Source organism: Mauremys reevesii, linkage group 10, assembly GCF_016161935.1.
Source record: "Mauremys reevesii isolate NIE-2019 linkage group 10, ASM1616193v1, whole genome shotgun sequence".
NCBI lineage: Eukaryota > Metazoa > Chordata > Testudines > Geoemydidae > Mauremys > Mauremys reevesii.
In genome coordinates, this window is record NC_052632.1 from 60,596,326 (window position 1) to 60,619,497 (window position 23,172).

The window sequence follows — 23,172 nt, forward strand, 5'->3', positions numbered from 1 at the left end:
TTTAAACCACTTCAGGGTTCCCTGTCATTTTTTATATTAAACATGGCAAAACGCAGATTTATTGAGCAATGACGATAAGATTTTATAAGTACTCTACACTCTTACTCTAGCTACCGCCAGCAGCATTTTATTCTAACCTGTAGTCAAACACCGGACAGTTTAGCAAATGCCAAGCAATCAGAGCACAACAACAGAACCGTATTAAAAACTCAAAGAGTCAAAGTTAGACCACAAAACAAACAAACTGAAAAACTAAACCTAAATGAGAACAGCATCAACTAGCAGATCAAGTTTGGGACAGGGAGCCAGAAACTACTGATCCGTAATACTGAATCTGACAATGCTTCACGATTCTGGCCTCTGTAAGTCATTTCACCTCTGTGCCTCAGTGTCCCCATCTGTAAAACTGGGATGATATCGACCTACTTCACAGTGGTGTTGTGGGGATTAGCTGGCATTTGTACAGCACATGGGAGACATAACACCTGTTTGGAACTAGAGTGTTGTCAACATGCTAATGATAAGAAATATAAAGCATGTTATATAAAGTTTCTGTCAAGCACAATTCTTGTCTCATTACTCTCCATGTGTATGATACAGATTGGGATCAGGTCAAAAATAAACTGGCTGCCAATCAGACTGAGAGAAGTAATAATTATTCTCTTTGCTGTGCCAGCGGACAAGTGCCTCAATTGAAGGTGTACATCTTTCTCTTGTAATCTTGCTGTAAGGCCAGAAAGTGCTTGTTACTTCTGAATCTTCCTTCCCTGTGACCAGCTCCAGTCCCTGCTCAGGTTGATACACCCAGGGCTTTGCAAAGCAACAGCAAAGTGAAACTGAACCAAGTCTTGTTAATTTCACTCTGCAGCAGCAAAGGCAGAAGAGCTGTCTGTCCTTACACTCAAGTCTGCTCACATAGATTCACATTCAGATTTTCCTCAGGACCAGAAGCACTAGATTCAATTGGATTTTCAAACTCTGAACAAGAACATCAGTCACTCTTCTAATAGTGACCAATTTAATATACAAAAGCACTTATGCATCCTTTCAAGGTAAGGGCTTAATCAACTATAATACAAAATAAAATGTTTAGAGTGTCACGCAAAACTTCTCAGTTAATTTAACTAAGATATATAGGACAAGTGCTATTTAACATTCAAATGCCACAAAACTGTTTCCTCTTCAAATGTATACATTACCAACTACCTATATTACAGATAATGTAGCCACTTTACCTTCTGTCCAATTAGATCCCTTCCCAACCGGGCCTTGATAGCACAATTAATACTACAGCAAGTAGGTTCAGTAAATAAATTCCGTTTTCCCACACTGATTAAAATTAAAATCAGTACATGACATAAGAAAGATTTGTGGCTGCATGAAGCAGTAGTAGGCTGAGGCAACATACCCATAAATCACAAGCTCTACAACAGCCTGAGGGGCAAAAGCCATTTCAGTAAGCATCTTAACCCTTTGTAGAGTGCAAGTTAGATCAATCCTACTAAATGATCATCCGGCTGGCAGTCTGGAAAACACAAGTGTAATATCTCGGACTTCTACAGAACCTTCTAGTGAGGCTCAAAACTGTTTTAACACACTAATTAAGCCGTAAATGATACCTATGGGTAATTTATTATTCCCATTTTACCCGAAGTCCAGTATGCCAAACTCACCCATGGCATAGGCACAGCTAGGTTGACAGAAGAATGCTTCCATCAACCGAGCCACTGTGACTCAAGAAGATGGAAAAACCTCTTCCATTGTGTAGGACACATCTACACTATGGCACTGCAGTGGCACAGCTACAGTGCAATAACTGTGCCACTGTCATGCCCATAATGTACACATGGCCTGAGGCACAGAAAGGTTCGAGTAGCTTTACTCTGAAAAGCAACAGTGCACAACCAGCACCTCTACTCCGCAGACCAGCTCTACAGATGGACTCAAGTCAAATAGTGACCAAATTCAATTTTATTATGAGCCAAACAGCTATGGATGTGAATCTGGATTCTATTACCTCTTCGCATCAACAAAATTGTTTACTAATTTCCAATTTCAGGGCCAAAAGTTACACCAATTTGGTGTAAACCTAGTACAAGCAATGGAACTGGCAGGAGTCAACAAGGGCATAAGTATTATTTATGTTTATTATGCTAGTGCCTCGGGGTCAACTGAGAATGGGTGTAGGGGGCTGGGGGCACTGTACTTTTGTTGTGATGATGTGGGAATGGAAAACTCTTCGTTCGACTTTGAAAACCCATAGTGACTTCCAGGGCTGGCATTAAGACAAAAGGGGGGTCCTTTCTCTGTCTTTTGGATCCACTTCCACTTGCCAATATCTACTTTTAAGGTCCACTTTTAAGCTTCTGCAGGGTATCATCTATTCAGGAAAATGGTAAGAATCCTTTAAAACAACTTCATTTAATTGTCTATAGTCCACAGCGAATCTTGTGCTGCCCTTCTTTTTCTTCAGCAGCACTATTTCGAAGTCGTGAGAACGAGTAACCATGGAACCCTACAATGTCACTTTCAGGGTCACCTCTCAGACACCCTTTCTCCACACAAATCAATGGCAAAGCCAGGAACAGAACCCATCTTCCAACTTGAGAGTCTTTTACTTAACCAGTATTTCATGCCTCCTTTGTACAACAAAATCCTTCATCTACCATTATCTACCTAGAGGAAGCACTTTGGAAAGGCCCTGTGCCCTATTTCATAATTGTTATTGACAGATTTGCTCTAAGTACCATCTGAAATAAGAAGTAACTTACCATTCTCAAGTCAAAACCTACAAAGCAGTCACATTCCTTCTTACTAGCTGGCTGTTAGCAGGGCATACAGGCCTGGATACTTTTTTGAGCTGTGCTGACTGGCAGTGGCGCTGAAACACTTTTTACAGTGAGGGTGCTGAAAGCCAGTGGTCCCCAAACTTTTTACTTCGCACCCCCCTTACCCTTGTTGGCGCCTCCTCTCCCCAGAGCAGAGCCCCAGGCACAGGTCCAAGAGAAGACCCCCTGGTGCAGGCCCGGCATCAGCTGGAACCCCGGACATGGGGCCAGGAGCAGAACCCAAGGCCTGGGGCTAGCAGCACCGAGACCCTGGGTGTGGGGTTTGTGGCCAGGATCCCACACAAAACCAGGGGGGTCTGCAGCACCCGCCATGCCCTTAGTCCCTGTGCCTATGCTGACTAGCATTGTCATCCTGCTCTTGGTCAAAAAAGGCTGAATCATATTTGTTTACACTTCAGCAACTGCTTCATGGACAAGCATCTGTGGAAAGAAAATGCCTAACGGCCAAGGTTGCATTTCTAAGTGTTGATTACAAGTCTTACATGGCCTTCAGATACAATGATTATTTCATTCCCATCAACTTCCTCTAAGCAGTTTTTTGAAACAACCAACCATGCATGCACACATCACCCAGAAAAACCACCTATCACCACTACCAAGAATGCAAGAACCCCGCTACTGTGGTGATAGGGCCTATATTAGTATCTAAATAGAACATTTTGCTTCATTACTTGCTTTGTCAGCAGCATGACTTATTCACTCTGCCCATTGCTTGGGTTCTGGTGAACACAGTAGCATACAAAAAAGTAAACTTTAAAGTATACTGGAAGGTCAAGCTCTAATGTTTCCTGGACACAATATACTCCTTGTTTGGATGTTATCTGAAACTGCAGCAGTGTCAGAAAATACACAGGCCTGAAGGAAAACACTTCTGGGAGCACTGCAAGACCTGGGGCTTTGGGTTAAAGGGGATGGAGTCATTTCCACAACTCAACACATGCCTTCCACTAAAGGAAAAATGCCTCCATTTTCTTCAGACCAGCTGCCTAGAAGTTCATCGATCAAGAGAAATTTACGAGCAAACACTGGACCTGGTTACCAACCTCTTCCTTTCACGGCGGAGCACTTGTTGTTAACAGGAGAACTAGTGCAGGTAACTGCTGCTGACCAGGGGGAGCAGGGGATTCATAGTATGCCCTCTGAGGCATTTTTGTTCAAGTTTAGTTACAGACAGGACCTTCTGATAACAAGGCACCTGGACCTCAATTCTCTATTGATGGAGGTGTCCTGAAAAGGGGACTCACACATTTCTACACAGAGCAGGGCTAGAGGACTATGGTAAGAAAGGCGGACTTCTGTCTACACTACACTCTCTGCTGTTTCTGCCATTGGTGGACAATTAAATCCTAACTGCCTCGGCCATGTCTGCACTGGGATGTCTTTTGTGCACCAGCAATGTCAAAGCCCAACATAATAAACTATTCTAGTTCCTATTATAATGTTTAGTGTCTTAAGTTGAACACTTAAGGTTCTATTACTCTCCTCTGCTGCCCAGTGCAGAGCACTCTAAGCGCACACAGGGATCTGAGTAGCAGAGCCAAGCTAACATGGTCCATGGGTGTCTCTCCACATTTCTCTGGGAGGGCTGGAAATCAGATCCTCTAGGTGATATGCTCCTCTCTGAATTCAGCATCTTTCCCAATGGAAACCCACATGGGAGTTGGTGTCACTAGTTGCAGTGTTAACTTGCTCTCCCATAGCACCTACCCCTGTCTCAGACAAAGGGTTCCATGCCACTCTGAAGGAGGAGCCTCAGTTCCTAAATCAGTCATGCCGTTCGGCACACGCGTGTGTTTGGGGGGAGTTCACTAAGCAATATAGCGGGACAGGCACACCATGCCCCCGAAACGCTGTAAGATGCAGACATTTTCAGAGCACTTTCCTCCAGCCAGCAGGTTTTCTCCCCCACAAGGGCAGAATTCAGGGCAGATTGCTAGATTAGCATAAAATGTCCAATATTCAAACAATGGTTAATGTAGCGTATCTTAACATTCATTCCCCTATGCCCGTTACATTATTAACACAGGTTGGAAACTGGGTTACAGTCTCTTAATGCTGTGTTCTAACACGGCTGGTGTCACTTCCCAGCAAGAGATTCAGAAATGGCAATTGTTATTAGAAGGGATTTGTTATTTCAGTTTATCCATATTCATTTTTATTCATCCCCATGCAGGAGAAGTAGCACAGCGGCCCTAAACATCTCACTTGAGCGCAGGGATCACTGATGATTTGCAATGGAACAGAAAATGGGGTCTGTGCCTCTTTTGTTTCTTTGTGATGTGTGAAGGAGTCTGGGAAAGTTTCCCCCACCTCCACTACCACCTCCCAACATCTCTTCCCCTGCTTGGTTGTTTTTTGGTTTTGGGGTTTTTGGGGGGGGGCGGTGTTTGTTTTTTTGTTTTGTTTTTTGTTTGGTTTTTGGGTTGTTTTTTTTTTGCATTAGAAATTCAGGTTTTGTCTGATCTGTTTTTCCTGGAAGACTCTATGGATGAATGAAGAACTAGTAAAATTATGACGTCAGAGAAACCATTAAAGTGAACCTTGATTAACTGAGATGGGAAGTGATTTTTATTCAGGCTATTTAAACCCTACCCATTCAGTTAAGCTCTGTGAAAGCACGCTCTCTGAGTCACCAATAAACCCTACAGCAAAAACAGGGAAGATAAGATTTGACATGTCTCACATTTCTGGGGGGAACAGAGGGGGGACCACACAAGTATAATTTTTTTACATTCCATATAATTTTCATCTGTATGGAAAAAACACAATTCAGGCCTTCTTTATACATCAAAGAGACAAAGAGAGCACAAACCAATTTTCTCACATACACTCACTCTCTCTGTCTCTCTCTCTCTCACACACACACACACACACACACTGCTGATCATATTTAAAGTATAGGGCCTTACTCTCTGCTCTGGGATGAATTACATCCCTAGTGAATTGCTTCTTAATGTCTGAATTTTCATACAACTGAACTGAGAAAAATGGGTAAAGTTTTCCTCTAAAGTGATACTGCATACGCTTGTTTATGAAGAGTCATGTCACAGTCTTTCTGCCAGGATACTTCCTCATTCACATAAAGCAGAGATCATGCCGTACGAATTAATGCTGCAAAAGCAGCGAGGCCTCAACAATGTTTGAGCAAGGGTCATGGGGTGAAGGGTCTCTCTTGCCTCATTTAATGTTATTCTTGGTGGCATAAGTCAGACATCAGACACCACAAATCTGCACACACAGATTGTGAAAATGAAAAAGAGCACTAAGAGAAAATTACAAATCCATTACCCAGCTAGCAGAGGTCAACTTAAAGCAATGGAATTACAGATCTGAACAAGAAAACAATTCAAACCTACTACAGCATCAACCTCAGCTTTGAATTATCCTCTGTGACCCTCAAGACACAATCCTGCCATAGAGTAATAAAAAGAAATGAAGTGAGAACAGTTTAGAAGTCCGAGGAAATGAAGATAACTGGTCTTCCCAGAGAACACGATGAAAAGACAATATTATACGGAGGCAGGCAATACAAAACAACTCTTTGGAACCTTTTTAGGAAACTGTCTTTCCCTGCACTGAAACAGAAGAGATTGTAATTACTTGGATGAACTCTCTCTTCAGCTGTACTAGTGCAGTTTGAGAGTGACTGATCAGGCATAGAGAAAAACTGTTCTCTCTTGCCATAGAGTGCAGGACAAGAGGCAACGGGTTCAACCTAGAGAGTTTTTCCTGAGATTTAATCTAACTGTAAGAACGGTAGGAAAATGGAACAAACTGCCTAGGGAAGTCCTGGAAGCTCCTTCACTTGAGGTTTTCAAAAGGAGGCAGGATAGCTATCTTGGATGGTTTAGACACAACAAATCCTGCATCTTGGCGGGGGTGAGACTAGATGACCCTTGCAGTCCCATCTAACCCTATGGTTCTACGATTCTATACCAAATCACCATTATCTATCCTCCATTTCTCTACAGAGCATTTGATTGTCCTTTTAGTCTACACAACAGACCTGCGGGAGAAGTAAACAGTTTACTTTTTTTTAAAAACCTATCACCTTCTAGAAGAACACACATAGCCTTTTGTTTCCTTTTTCTTACACAAACTTATCAACTTCCTGCACTTTCTGGTGGCTAACAGATCAATTGGACGTGGTCTGCTGTGCGGCCCACCACCTGCTGTTCCAACCTCATAGACTGGACGGCGGCCAGTCTTCTTGCTAGAAGTCTCTTCCTGGATATATAATAAGTAAAAAGCTGGCAAAAGCTGGCCCCCCATTCAGATCCAGTCCCCCACTGAGTTTCAAGCAAGCATCTTTTTGATGAGTGGCAGATCCTGGATTAATCCTCAGCTTTCCTGACTGAAATTCAAAATATCTACAGAGCTAGATTTCCACAGTAAAAACCCATTAGCTCCCTCTGAACGTTATTCTCTACAGGATTTCCCCGGGGCTTAAAAAGGGGCTTCCACCTCTTTCCTTCAAAGACTATTCCACAGCAATCAATCTAGCGATCTGTCAGGAGATTCGTCCTGGTATTTAAGATGTAATTTCACCAATGATCATGCTACATTTGTAGCATCTTTCATCATGAAGAGCCCCAAACCTCCTACCAAGCTATGTTATACATAGCTTTAATCTGCTGGACTATCATGATTATATTTCCCTCTTTCCTGGAAGATGCTTCTACAGTACTTCCAAATATTGTACACTACCATGTCCTCACTTCCCCCTACCCACAGAAGTTAGTGGCCATTTGACCAATATATCCATGTTTAGTTTTTTTAATCTTCCCTTGGAAATCAAGCCCTCCAGCTCTTTAATCATTCTAGTTTCTCTTCCCCCAGTTCCTTCCATGTTAGCTACACATTTCCAGTACTGAAGTACCCAGAAATTAGTACAGCCTGCAAGGGAGATATCGTCTCTTTCAAACACATGCCTGTCTATAGGTGTTTGACAGTAGGTTACCATCTTTGGTGTCAGACACAAGGTCCTGATCCAAAGCCCACTAAAGCACCGTTTCTCAAATGCGGCCACCAGGGGGGTTCCCCTACAACCACAACAGCTTCCTGGGTGGTGATGGGGGCGAGGGCAAAGCATCGGCCTATCCCCCTCCCTGTTGCTCCGCAATGCGCCACTTTGCGGAGACAGGTGGGGCACAACGCTGAAGGAGCAAGGTGAGTTCTCTACCTGAGGGAGCACTGGGGGGGACTTAGTGGGGCTTGGACGTCAGCCCTGGGGTGGTTGGACAGCGGGGCCTTAGGGAGCCTGGCTGCAGACTAGGCTCCAGCCATGGGCTTCAAACTCCAACACCTTCCATGCGACGGCAGGCTCTGATCCCTCGCTATGGCTGCATGACACTGATCCCTAATCCAGCCGGCAGCCGTTGGCCCCAGGCACTGACCCCCATCCGTGTGCTCCGACCCCCAGCCCTAGTCACTGACCCCAGGTGCTGGTCCCAGGCGCCGACCCTGAGCTCCAGCAGCTTCTGGCCCTGGGTGCAGACCCCTTGGGCTCCGGCAGTTGCTGGCTCCAGATGCCAACCCCTAGCCCTGGCCGTGCACTCCACCCCTAGCCGTGGCCACTGATCTTGGGCACGGCTCCTGGATGTCAACCCTGGGTTACGGCAGGTGCTGGCTATGGGTGCCGATCCCCAGCCCCAGGTGCCAGCCCCGGGTGCAGATCCCCAGCCCGAGTCATGCAGCAAAGGGCACCAACGCCAGGCTCCATTAGGTGCTGGCCTGAACGGCGACCTCCAGTCCTGGTCACACAGCAGCAGGCTCCGGCGGGTGCTGGCCCCGAACACTGACTCCTAGCCCCGGCTGTGCAGCAGTGGGTGCCGACCCCCGGCCTCAGTAGCACAGCAGCAGGTGCTGGCTCCGGGTACTGACCCTCAGTTGCGTAGCCCTGGCCGTGGCCATGCAGCTGTGGGTGCAGACCCTGGGCTCCCGTGGTTCTGGCCCAGGCGCTGACCCCCAGCCCCAGGCACCAACCCACACCTCCGACCACACGGTGTCGGGGCCCCCCATCCATCACCCCTGGCCTCTGCTGCCTCACCCCCCACTCCTCCATCCATCCTCGCTGGCCCCCGCTGTCTCACCCCCGACCCCTCCATCCAGGTCTTAACTTGCCAGGACTTGCTGTGAAAAGTGATATTAACAAACATACAAATATCACTTTTCACAGCATTATTTTAATTATTGAGTCTGCAAAACAAGGCTCTGAGTATATTTGAACTTTCAGATTCTTTTTGTCCTACAGTATACCTTCGAACATATTTCTGACTGTAAGCTTGTAAGTGCAGACAGGGCCGGTGCAACCATTTAGGCAACCTAGGCGGTCGCCTAGGGCGCAGGCATTTGGGGGGCGCCATTTTCTTCGGCAGCAACTGTGGCGGCCGGATCTTCAGCTGCCCCAGTCGCTGCCAGCATTTAGGCGGAGGGAGCTGGGGCAGGGCAGCATGAGGAGGGCCGCCTGCAGCAAGTAATGGGAGGGCAGCACGCAGGGGAACTCCCCGCCCCAGCTCACCCCTGCCCCACCTCCTCCCTGAGCACACCGTGGCTGCTTCACTTCTCCCGCCTCCCAGGCTTGCGGCGCCTAAGCTGATTGGTGCCGCAAGACTGGGAGGCAGGAGAAGTGAAGCAGCCACGGCGTGCTCGGGGTGCTCATGCTCGGAGCAGGGGTGAGCTGGGGCAGGAGGGTGCCTCAGGGAGGAGGGTGGGGAGCTGCCGCAAGGGGGGTGCCTCAGGGCGGGGGAGGGTGCCTCAGGGCAAGAGCGCGGGGGGAGGGGGGGAGGGCGCAAGGTGGAAGTTTCGCCTAGGGCGCAAAACATCCTTGCACCGGCCCTGAGTGCAGAGACTATGTCTACTTCCACACTTGTACAACTCCTAGAACAAATGAGGCCACGATCTTGATCAGGGCCTCGTGGTGCTAGCATAAATTAATTAATAAATACTACAAGCCAAAATTCATTTGGGCAACCAAATTTTATACAGTATTTGGCCAAGGTGATATAGCACTTTGATAGGATGAAAAATAAGAGCCAGCAGGTAAATCCTCTGATCCAAATCTGAGTGTTTCATGGCATGTTTCCATGCTATCATCACAGCAGCTACAAAGGATCAGGCTTAATTCAGACCTATAGTGAGCCAACCGCCATTATTAATAAAAGGCTGGAGAAAGAGAAATATTTATATCTGCCAAATGGAAGAATATAAAAATAAGAGAGATGAGTTAAGCTAAAACAGACAGTAAAAAACTCAACTTCACAAACAGTAAGTGTCCAGAGTATCATTTCAAACAGTCTCGATTTAAACACAACTGTTCACCCTCTCTTTTTAAAGAGATCAGACCTGGCCCCAAATACAGTTTTGTAAACAACATTCCTTAGCATTAGTTTTGTAAATTCCTATAGAAACACTGTAGGGGAAAAAACAAACTGACATCCACTCCCAGTAGTATTTGCAACACATATTTTGCAACATAACCCAAAAGTAAAACTTAGTGCACTTGGTCTGTTTTCACAGTTGAGAGCTATGCAAAGTAAACATAGAGGATTTTGTGCACTTTATTGCTTTTTCCTGTCTATCCTACAAAGTCCAGAATAATGTAAGAAGGGTTGTTGTTTTTTTCTTTCCTATGGGCAAAGCTTGTCTTCTGGGCTCTTCTTTCTCATGCATTGCCTAAATTTATATTTACTGCAGAAAATGTTTTCCTTTGTGTGGGATAATTATATATTCACAGTTTGTAAGTGAAAAAATGTGATTTTCAAAAAGGTTTACAGAGCAAACACTGGTCTTAAGATTAATTCCTTCTTGTTAAAATAAATTCAGTGGAATGAGAGAGATGATGAAACCTCAATGTGATTCACCTTAGGTGAGTGTTAGGAGTGAGTCCAGACCCAAACCTATTTTTTTCCAGGAGGCACTTAGAAGTCCAGTCACCAAATATGCTAATTATAGACCCTGTATAAGTACAAATCTATTACAGTACACTCACAAAACTGAAATGAAAGGACCTTTTCAAACCTTCTATACTAACTGGCCCCCATTTAGCAGGGACAGCCTCTACTAAGCAAAAGATCTGTCATTTGTCCTCCCACTCCAATGAATTTCAGCAGTTAAAAGGAGGTCTCCATTTTTCTTCCCCAAATGTCCTTATTGATAGCTTTCAAAGGCGGGCAGGTCTGAAGATGAAGAAATCAGTTGTATGCCACAGGATTTGGGTAGTCTGCGTTCGTGGCAGTCATGTCAAAGGCACCATTCAGAAGTGAAGGGAGGAGGGTGGAGAGAAAGGGGGTTCGGAGAGAAGAGAGAAAGGATTTGCTCCATCGAGCTGATTCTACATGCAAGAGCATCAGCCATCACCCAGAAAGAAAGCGTGAGGTGGCTCCATTACTTGGCTCCCAACCCAACCACACGCAGCCAGATCGCTGCTTTCAGCCGCTGGGCGGGAAGCGCACAGTCCCCTCCCAGGCGCTCTGTTTACTGAGCCTCCCCGCTGAACACGCACTTCACTTCGGGCTCGTCCGGACAGCAAATGAGACAGACCCGAGGCCATACGGGGCAGCCTCTGGAGTGCGCCCCGCGCAGGGGGGCTTGCGGGGGATGCAAAGTAGAAGGGGAGAATCGGAGAGTTCCCCGAGCTCTGCTCTCTACTTCAGAGTCACTTGCAAAGCAACCCCAGCCCATTGTTACCACCGGATGTCTCACTCCGGCTAGCACACACTGGTTGCACAGCCGCCCCGGCCCCTCGAGGACTGCTTCGCTTGAGAGCCAGCTGCAATCTGTAGCAATGCCCTGCCCCACCCCAGTACCGGGCAAGCACAGCAACATGAACTCTGCATGCTTCCCCCCTCCCCGGGCTCCAGGTGCATGTCGCAACAATGGGCATGCTTGTCCCCCGTGCATGTGGCTGTCCCTTCGCGGCCAGGCTGCAGGCTCCCCCTCCCTCCCAAGGTGCATGTCCCTTCGCGGCCAGGCTGCAGGCTCCCCCGTCTTCCGTGCAAGTTGCTTTGGTGGCACAGCATGTTTCCGCCCCCCCTGCATGTGGCTGCAGTCCGCATGCAACCGGCTCACTCACCTTCCGGGGAAACTTCTCTCTCTGTGTCCCTCACTGTGCACCAGGCTCCGGCGGCTGCACCTTCTGTAACTCCAGGGGCCAAGCGGCTCGCCCGGTGCCGCTTGGGAGGGAGGGTGAGGTGGGCAGGGCTGAAAGCGGGAGCCACCCCCTAGCTGGAGACAATCGCACGGGGCGGGGACAGGGCTCCGCGCGGAGGAGCTGGGGCCCCCAGCAGGGGGACATGGACTGGGGAGGGGCGGGGCTGGGAGCATGCAGAGGGCATGCAGCGGGGTAGGGGGAGCGGAGATGCGTTGGGTGGGGAGACAGGAGGAGGAGGAGGGGAGGCTGCCTGGGAAGGGGGCCAGCGCTGGGTCTTGCATGCACAATGGGTAAGGCTTGGCAGGACTCGATTTTTCTCAGTAAGTGTGGACTTTACTGTACATCCCCCAAGCCCCATGAAAAAATATTTCCATCAGGGATCATCAACATTTACAGACAGGCAAAGGAAGAAAAATGCTGGAGAATTTACTAGAGTTTGATTGAGGGATATTTACACTGTGTTTTCTGACACTTTGCATTTTCCCAGGTGCAAAGCTTTCATTTTTTGAACGGCAGGGTCTACTGTCATTAACTAATTATGGGCTCACAGCTCCTGATTGGCTAAGCCCCACGTAATTTCCTGCAATTGTGGAAATTTAAATGGATAAAAAATAACAATGCTTTAAAAAAGCCTTTGATATCTGTCGGAATGATACAAAATTAAAAAGTGAATTTTGCGAAGCCTAAGGCTGGGGGAACCCTAAGTGCTGGGTCTGCTCAGAGTTTGAAAACGAACCCCTCGCGTCCCACACAAGAATAAACCAGCCCTTCTGCCTAGTGGCTTGAAAGCCCTGCTCCCCCAGGAGCTGCCCTCATACTGCTGAGGGCAGTTTGGAAAGTTCCGGACTCTGGAGGCAAACTGTTTGGCTTGCTGTGGGTATGTCTACACTAGAAACCCCACAACTGCACTGCTGCTGCACCACTGCAGCGTAGGCGCTTAGGGCTTGTCTACACTTACCAGAGGATTCGGCAATAGAGGCATCAGTGGTCAATTTGGCGGGTCTAGTGAAGACCCACTAAATCGATCACCAATCTCTCTACCATCCACTCCTGCACTCCACCTGATCAAGAAAAGTAAGAGGAGTCGACGGGAGAGCGTCTCCAGTTGACATCACATAGTGTGGACCCCGTGGTAATTTGATCTGAGCTACATCGATTTGAGTTACGCTATTCACATAACTCAAATGGCGTAGCTTAGATCGACTTTTCCCTTTAACGCAGACAAGGCCTTACTTGTAAGTAGCTGTAGTAAACCCACCCCCTTGCAAGATGGTAGCTAAGTCGAAGGAACAATTCATGTGTCATGTTAGCACTGTCTACACTGAGGCTTAGGTCGGCTTAACTACGTCTTTCAGTGACATAGCTAGGTCAACATAACTTTGTAGTGTAGACCAGCCCTGGGTATCAAGGAGAGCCTGGCTTGCTCCCCTCTAGGGCAAAGCATGAAGAGACCCCCTAACCCAGGGCTGGTCTGCACCCCTGAGAGATGTAGCTATGCCGTCCTAACTCCTTGTGAAGACAGTAGTAGGCCGATGGAAGAATTATTCTGTCAACCTAGCTGCCGCCTCTCAGTTTGAACCTCTTCTGTCAGCATAGGTATTATCTACACTGAAGCACTACAGTGGTGCAGCTGCAGTTTTGCTGCTGTAGTAGTTTAAGTGTAGACCCAAACCTGGTCTACACTTCAGAGTTAGGTCAATGCAAAGCAGCTTACGTCAACCTAACTATGTAAGGCTGTGTGTCTACACTACAGTTTCTCTCAGCATACTTTATGTAACTCAGGAGTGTGAATAAACCACCCCTGAGTGACATAAATTACACCAACATAAGAGCCAATGTGGACAGCGCTATGTCGGCAGGAGAGTGTCTCCAGCCAACACAGCTACTGCCGCTCTCAGAAATGGTTTTATTATACCAATCGGCGAGCTCTCTTCCATCGACATAGAGCAGCTTCATCAGATGCAGTGCAGCAGCGCCATTGCAGGGTTATATGTATTGACAAGCCCTGAGTGTCTACACTAAAATTTCACTCCCACCAACGTAACTCACCCACTGAACCAATTAATAACTCCACCTCCATGAGAAGTGTAGAGTCAATGTCGATGTAGTTAGGTCGACGCAGTGTCAATGTAAACACCGTGTTGCTTATCTTGACTGTTTCTGGCTTTCAGAAGCCATCCCACAATGCCCCACACTGATAGTTCAATCAGTGCAAGCACTCCTAGTGAGGATGCGCACCACCAATCCAAGGAGCAGAGTGTAGACATGCACAAGCATTGTAAGTACTGCGGCAGCTGTATGCCAATGCAAGTTAGGGGTTGATCTAATTTTGTAGTGTAGACATGCCCTTATTCTCAGCTTCCTGGGGACCTAGGCACTGTAACATCAGGGATAAAGCTCTCTATGTACCTCATGCATCACACCCACATCCTCTGCAAATGAAGTTTCTAGGGTTGCCAACCCTACAGGGTTGTCCTGGAGTCTCCAGGAATTAAAGATTAATCTTTAATTAAAGATGTCATGTGATGAAACCTCCAGGAATACGGCCAAGCAAAATTGGCAACAGTAGCACTGGGCCGGGACATGCAATTACAATTCAAAGTCCATGGTTTAATGAAGGGCTCTGAGCAAGGAGCAAATGTTTCATAACAAAAGGCAATAAAAACACACTGCTTAAAAGTAGTTGCAATGCAAATTCAATAGGATTTTCTGTATTCAAATTACCGCTGTTATTCAAAATATATATATGCTTCTACTGTGAGATCTCTGCAATCCTCAGCTAGTGCATATTTAATTCTGGTACTAGAGAACTGCACATAAACTGGAAGTCACTAATTTTAAGAGACACAGGAAAACAAAATTCTTCTGTAACATTTAAAAGCCCTATATGCCCCGAAGAAACCATCAGAGTCCATTTAAGTGAGGCACCATCTTCTCTGTACCAACATGTTTAAATTGTGGTTAACGTGAGCCCCAGTCCTGCAAATGCTCACACATATACTGAACTTTAAGGCCATCCTGTTATCTTCAATGGTATTACTCACCTGATTGAAGTGAAGCACGTGCTTAAGTGTTTGCAGGATCTGGGCCATGGTATGCATCTGCAATACACAAATGTTAAATTTACTAGCATCAAGTTCCAGAACAATTGTAGGACTGAAATGCCATGCTGTAAAATACCAACATTTTCACTAAAACAAAATGGGCCAAATTCATCCCCAGCATAACTCCAGTAACTTGCAGGGCATTACACAAGGGAAGATTTGGCCCAATGAAACAAAACCACAATTTGCTATTTTTCATTCTAAACAGATATTGTTAATAACTTGGGATCTTCCTTTTTAACTATTTTTTCTGTGCAAGCACAAGAGTCCCATAAAAGACAAACAAAACATGCCAGACAAAACAAAGAAGCTTTTATCTTAGTAACAACCAGAACGCGAGAACCGTCTGAGCTCAGGCACCACTAAGTACATTTAGTCTGAAATGAATAATAACTAATATTGAATTAATGCTTCAATTTAGTGAAAGAAAAGCATGTGATGTAACTGGATAAATGTATAAGAAAAGGAAAACTTAGGCTGAGTAGTGGGAAAGACATCCCAAGGGTGGACAAAGCACTAGAAAATGTATTGGGAAATAACCCTCTACTGGCAGGGGAATGGGCTAAATAACCTAATTGATCTTTTCTGTCTGATTTCCATGATGAGCAATTTAGCTGGGGTGCAAGTTACACATCAGCTATATGTGGGTCAGAAAACATGTAACTGATTTGTAGTAGTGTAACACCCACTGATTTGGCATTCAGTGGCTGCTCAAGGCTTGTGTAATTTGCTCCGCAAAGGGGCAGAAGAAGGAAGTTGTAGCAAGAAAAGGAACTAACAGAGTGTATGGGAAAGCCACATTTTAACCTTCCCCAACATTCCTAGGGCCAAATTCGACCCCTGCTATAAACAGGTGCACCTCTAACTGAGCTAGTAGGAACACAGGGATTGCCAGACTAGATCAGACCAGAGCAGTGGTCTACCTAGTCCACCAACCTATCACCAAGAGCAGACAGCATAGACTGCTTCAGAGAAAGATGAACGAAACACTGTAGTAGGCAGGTATGGAGGTATGCCAACAGGGAAATTATTTTCCTAGACCCCAAGAGTTAGAGGTTGGCTTAATCCAAAGGAAACTGTACTCACTTATTCCAGGGAATGAATTTGGACTCTGCAGAATCAATATGAGTTACACTCCTATGTAGTGAATGCCAGATTTCTCACCAATTTATGCCCACAGTCACGTCAGCCTCTGAATTTGGCCAAAGGCTCAATCCACGTGACAGTTTTGACTGGCTTAACAGACGGTCTTCAGGATCCAGCTGGACTAATGCTTTCAGTTAATATAGTTTTACTGGCTGATGCTGTCCGGACAGGCCATAACTTTTTAAAACCTGGTTACATAAACCATTCAAGACCTTGTAGACAGGGCTTGAAATGTCTCCTTCCCTTTTCTTTTCCTATTTATAGACAACAGACAAAGGACGTCTCAGTATCACTGCAAAGTTAACTTTTTGGTTTATAGGAGCAAAAATTATATGCTTGTTTTATTTAGTCACTTTTAACCACACACAAAACAGTAGGCACTAAGAGCAGTGTGCAAATTATACTTAAAACTGCCCCAAATAGGCTCAAATGCTATTTATCGCATTGGGGAAAATAAACAGTTTGTGTTACTCCAAAACACCCGGTTATATACATTAGTCACCACTAGACCTGAGTAAGAAATAGGACAGAAAATTAATAATGCTACATGGGAGCAAATTAGCCATCATCAGAGGTATCTTGTCCCTCTGGCCTCTTGAGTTCTTAGTCATAAAAAATATTACAGCTTAGTGGGGTAAATTGGACTAGTTTCTTTGGGAGGAGGAGGATGAAGGGAAAGCAAATAAATAATAATAATGATTATACTAAGCACATCCATTGAGCCAAAGCCCATTCATGTCAATGGAAAAACTCCCAAGGATTTTGATGGGCTTGGATCATAAAATCGCCAACCTCAAATGTTTGAAAACCAGGAGTCAACCCCCAACAATGCCCAAATCATGAGATTAAAAAAACAAAACAAAACCCAAGCCTAATTTTTGGTCCCAAATTTTTCTCATGTTTTTGGTCTGCCTTTGGATCTTGTAACTCCCCCTGGCCAGCCCAGCATGTCTGTGTGCATTGGCGTGCGTATGGCCCCTGCTGCACAAGCTCTCCCAGGCTGCCTGATGGTGCAGAGCTTCCAACATCCTTCTGTCCCCAAACTTCTAATTCATTAATTCATCCCCGCCGCCTACCCCCATATCAACCCAGCCCCCAGCCTAGCAGTTAATTATGTTCTGCACCCCCTGGCCCCTCGGCACATCTCTGCTCCTCCTGCAGCTCCAATGGCTCTTCAGCCCCTCTCTTCCTTCCCGGCTAGAGGGGGGTGTAGGGGGAGGAGGAGGATGCCGGGCTGCCCAGAGCTGCTGGGCTCTTTTTGCTCCCTCTCCCCCCATCCCCTCTCTACTACCCCAAACTCCTCTAAGCTCCTGAGGGGAGGAGGGAGAGGTCTGCCTGCCTCCTGGAGCAGCCCTGATTGGCTGCTTTTCTCCAGAGGGCCGGGAAATGGAGGAGGTAGCCAATCAGAGGGCATTTCTCCCTTGGGCAAGGCTGGAAATAACATGAAGGCTGGAGTTTCTTGTATTGAATTTGGCTCCACCAGGGGCCAAAATCACATTAGGCGACTTCATTGTGAGGGTTGGTCACACTGGAATCACATTTTTATAGCACACTTTTTACCCAGGGTAAAGGTGGGAGAGCATTATTATCACACCCTGCATTTTCCGTATGGGGAGACTGAGGCGCAGAACAATTAATTGACTTCCTAAGGTTACAGAGCAAGACTGTGGCAGAGCTGGGAATAAAACCTAGGCCTCCTAACGCTGAGTCTAGTTTCTTATTTTTTAGACCCTGCTGCTTCCTTCAGATCCAAACAATTTCTTTGGATGTCTCAGGCACCCCTCTTTACCAGGAGCATCTCAACGCATGAAAATCCCAACCCCAGAACCCTGCAGAGAACTTCAGAGAAGGATCTAGGAGCATTTTTCAGTGCGTGTTCAAATGCAGATCTTGAGACCACTGTGGCAGCCGTATCCCTAGAGAGCAATCCAACCCATCCCCTCCCAACCTGCCATTATCTCACACATGTTTATTTAGGGAACATGTCTACTGTAAGCAATAGCATCTTTGATAACAGTATGCTGATTCTTCAAGAGAGCAAGGACCATTCCTAAAATGAACTGAACACAACGCTTTGCAGCAGGGCACTGTGTGTGTCCAAGCCCCCTATTTCAAGGCCGTGGCTGATTGGGTGAGTCAGGTCATGTGACAGATCAGAGACAGCATTTCCTATAAGAGAGAGACGCAGGGTCAAGGGAAGGAGGAGTCTCCATGCACCAACCAAGTGGAAGGTCTGGTAAAAGATAAATCCAGGGAAGCTTTAATGTGGGTAGTCGTTAGGGAAGACCAGGAAACAGGACTTGGGTTTCAAGAAGGAACAATGTCATCTAGGAAAGCTCGGAGCTGGGTAGAGTTGGCACTGAATTGTTTTGTTCAATGAAGAAAACCCCAAGGAAAGGGGTTGAAATTCTGCTGTTGATCTGAGCTTTATTTGATGCACTGGCTGGGGAGCTGGCCCACTGATTTACAAATACCCATTGCCTTGTTCTTCTGATGTCCAAATCCTTGTTCTACCACAACCAGCTTTAGGTAACAGACCACAGGAGGAAGGATGGTCTTGTGGTCTTATTCCATAACATGTGTCTGCTATAATGACCATCCATTATTCTCTGTCTGCTTTGTTTTAGGTTGTGCTTTGTAGCCACTTCTCCATTAGTCTGCACGCTGCTTAGGGATGGGGGCTGTTATTTCTCAAGAACACACATTCAATAGCACAGCACCATGGATACTGATGTGAAACTTTTCATTCATTTAAAATGTGCAGAGAATGGAATTACATCAGCTGTGTTTTCAACACTTGGACTGGGGGGGAAAATTGGATAATGGGAGGGATTTCATTAAGATTGGGCACAAATGACCCTATGCAGGGAGCTAGCACAAGGCCACTTAAGTCCTCTAAACAGGTCTCAGGTAGTAGATAGGATTTGTACTGGTGCTTTACATGAGAGTGGATTTCACCCTTCATTACTACATGCCATCATTCTTGATGCAAATCAATAATAGCATAGTACAGAATCACCATACGCCACCTTTCATATGAAACGTCAAGCATATGTTCCACATCCTGTTAAAAGCTGTTTACCATATAACCGGAGAGAGAGAGAGACACGGGCACCACATTTTATAAGCTCAAATTTTTCAAATAAACAACTAAGTCACTGTGTGACTTATCTTAGTCACCTGTTATTTGAATCACACTTTAGTTTAATCCCACTCAGTTTACATAAGTGTAGGAAGTGAATAGCCCTCTGCTCTTCTCTGATGAGTTATAGCAGCAGGATCAGGGAAAACACAGAAACACTGGTGTTCTTAAAGAAAACAAATTATAAGTTCATATGACCCGCACATAAGGTGTTAATGGGTAGAGTTAGGGTGTGTGGCCCAATACAGTAAAGGAAATGCTAATTGTGGTAGCAAATAATCTTTGAATATTCATTTTTATTTAAAAATAATTTTTAAAAATGCCTTTCCCAGGCTCTAGGTACACGGATATCATTAACACCGCAATGAAGTCTCAGCAACATTAAAGTGATCATTTCAACCCTCAGCCTCCCCCCACACCCTCTCAAACCAATGTCTTTTGCAGCATGCCTGAAAGGTCACCATATCTGGAATATTTTGGACGAGGAGGTGGGGAAAAAGATCCAGGGTCCTGGAGCCCTCACAGGAGATGCCCTGCTAGCCATTCCACCTCTCTTTTATACAAGCGGAATCCAGCTCTGGCACCCCTGCTGACCACAGCTATAGTACTATGACACAGGGAGAGAGGGGATCCCTCAGGTAGGCTGGTCCCAGGCTATTTAGGGCTCTAGAGATCATAACCAACGCTTTACTTCCACCCAAAGTACTGCATTTTTATTTCTGGAAAGGCGATTCCCAATCCCTAGTGAAGTTGGTATCAGCTGAGGCAGTGACGGGAAATTTCTGACAGTGGCTTCCAGAGAGCCAGGCAGGAAATGATGACAATTGCCATGTATGACCTTAAACAGGCTTCTGTTTCTTTCCTTGCTTTCAGTTTACATTCCCCTCACACTGCCCTTTAGCTGCTTGTCCCATAGCCTTTCCTTCTCATTTCCAATATGTTGCCCAGTTCCATCCACTGTAATGAAAGACTGAGGCCATGTCTACGTGACAAAATTATATCGACTCAAGTTACATTGGCATACACTAGGGTGTCAACTTTGGTTGGATGAATTCCTGGAGATTTAATCACATGACATAATCTTTAATTAAAGATTATTTTTTAATACCTGGAGACTGCAGGACAATCCTGGAAGGTTGGCAACCCTACCTACAGCTGCCGCAGTTAGTACGTTGCTTGTGTGCATGTATACTTGGCTCCTTGTGTTGGTGGTGCATGTACTAACCAGGAGTTTATTGATGCACAGTGTGGGGCACCCTGGGTAGGTGTCTCACTGTGCAACTCACCCCCATTGAGCACACTGTCTTTTGGGAAGTTTTGGCAATGAGTGATGGGGCCTAAGCAAGTCACGCAGGGGTGACATCCCAGTTTGCAACTGTCTCCATTCCATAATGTTATCTGTGTTCCATAATTGTTTCATGCCTTTTTCCCCCAAAATCCCACAAACCTGCCCAACCCTCCTCACTGTCTGCCATCTCTGACAGCAGATGAAGCCTGCCTGGCTCTGCACTATTATCATGAGCAATGCACCACAGGATGCATGATCCTGGACTTAGGCGCCAACTGTGGGTGCTCTGGGGCTGGAGGGGGAGGAATGGGGACACAGCGCAATCAAGGGAGGAGGGCGGGAGAGGCGGGGCAAGGCAGGGAGTTGGGAAAGAGGGTGGAATGGGGGCGGGGTGGAGGCGGAGTAAGGGTGGGAAGAGGCCGGGTGGGAGTAGAGACTTGGGGGAAGGAGTGGAGTGGAGGCGGGGCCAGGGCAGAGGTGAGTCGGAGCACCCACCAGTGGGAGCAGAAGTCGGTGCCTATGATCCTGGAGTATTTGCAGCACCACAAGAAGAAATAAATGAGTGGAGAACATGACGATTCCTTGGAGGACTGATCACTGTTGGACATAGCGAGAACCAATTCAAGGTTGTCAGTGGCATTCATGGAGCAGTTGCAGATGGTGGCGTTTCACTTCTGAGCCCGAGAAACAAGCACTGACTGGTGGAATCACATAGTAGCAGTGACCAGAGCCGGCTCCAGGGGGTTTGCCACCCCAAGCAGCCAAAAAAAAAAAAGCGCCGCGATCGCGATCTGCGGCAATTCAGCAGGAGATCCTTCGCTCCAAGCAGGAGTGAGGAACCCTCCGATGAATTGCTGCCAAATACCTGAAAGTGCCACCCAGCTCTGGAGTTGCCACCCCAAGCACCTGCTTGATAAGCTGGTGCCTGGAGCCGGCCCTGGCAGTGACTACAGAATTTCTGCATGCACAAGGCCACATTCCTGGATCTGTGAGCTCAGCTTGCCCAGTCCTCAGACACCCAAAATGAGTACTGCACTGACAGCTAGGAGAAGAGAGTGGCAATTACACTGTGGTAACTTCCAGTGCCAGATTGTTACTGCTCAGCTGGGAATGAATTTGGAATCAGGAACTCCACCATGGGGGCTATTGTGATGCAAGTGTGCAGGGCCATTAATCACCTCCTGCTACACAGACTGTGACTTTTGGCAATGTGCAGAACATAGTGGATGGATATGGAGCAATGGGGTTCTTGAACTGTGGTGGAGGAATAGATGGCACAGATATCCCTATTTGGCACCAGAACACCTCGCCACTGGGGATGCTTCTCTAACATCAGTATGGGCTAATCAGGGAAGGTCCTTGATACTCACATCTTTAAGAACACAGGACTATTCAGAAAGCTACAAGCAGGTACTTTCTTTCCTGACCACTGGATTACCATTGGAAATGCTAAAATGCCCATAATCAGGTGGACAGGCATACCCCTTGCTCCCAGCCACCTCGACAGCACGAAGGAACAATTCAACTACCAATTCAGCTAGTGCAGAATCATGGGCGCTGACTCCATGGGTGCTCTGGGGCTGGAGCATCCACGGGAAACCAACAGCCCTGCAGATCATCTCCTCCCCCTCATCCCCAGCTGTCACGCCCACCGGCAGGCCCCACCGATCAGCGCCTCCCCTTCCCTCCCAGCGCCTACCGCCCACAGCAATCAGCTGTTCAGCAGCATGCAGGAGACTCTGGGGGGAGGGTGAGGACTGTGGGCAGGAAGAGGTGGGGGAGAGGGCAGAATGGGGTGGGAAGAAGCAGGGCAGGGGCAGGAAGAGGTGGGACGGGGTGGGGCCTTGGGGTGGAGCGGGGGGTTGAGCACCCCCCCCCCAGGAACTCAGGAAGTCGGTGCCTCTGTGTAAATGACAGTTGAATGTGTCTTTGGTTGCTTGAAGGGCTGCTGGCATTGTTTACTCACAAGATTGGACCTCAGTTAGCAAAATATCCCAATGGTTATAGCTACCTGCTGTGTCCTGCCTAATGTATGTGAAGCAAAGGGGGAAAGTTTCCACCAGGGTGGAGGACAGAGGTGGAGTGGCTGTCTACTGAATTTGAACAGCCAGATGCAAGGGCTGTTAAAAGAGCTCAATGCCGAGATATATGGCTCAGGGAGGCTTTGAAAGACCATTTTAACGGTAAGCCAGAGTAGTGTGTGTTGTAGTGTGCTCTACCTGACCCTGATCTTTAGTGGCCTGCTAGGAATCATGTGGTGATTGCTGTACTAGTGGGAACAGAACATTGTCAATGCACTTAGTAATTTGATTTGTGAATAATCCTATGAGTTGTGTGACATTGTGCATTAACAGTTAATTGGTTGCTTTCAGAACTGCTGTGCACTCAGCAGCATATATTTCAAACTAGTAAAGATGAATTATGTTCCAAATAATAAAATTTTATTCTGTAACAAAATCAGTGAAAAAACATGCAAATTTAAAACAGTGAGG

At 46.6% G+C, this 23,172-nt stretch overlaps 1 protein-coding gene across 2 annotated transcripts in view; it reads right to left on the minus strand.

The window, feature by feature from the left end:
• The window catches only part of CARHSP1 (calcium regulated heat stable protein 1), a 138,186-nt gene that overhangs the window by 41,724 nt on the left and 73,290 nt on the right, over positions 1 to 23,172 (minus strand). The window contains exon 2 of one of the 2 annotated variants that reach the window (XM_039491182.1): positions 15,045 to 15,101. The gene's annotated coding sequence lies outside the window, so the exon portion shown is untranslated. Of the gene's footprint in view, positions 1 to 11,922; positions 12,021 to 15,044; positions 15,102 to 23,172 lie in introns of those variants that run through there. The other variant, XM_039491181.1, reaches the window with a different exon arrangement.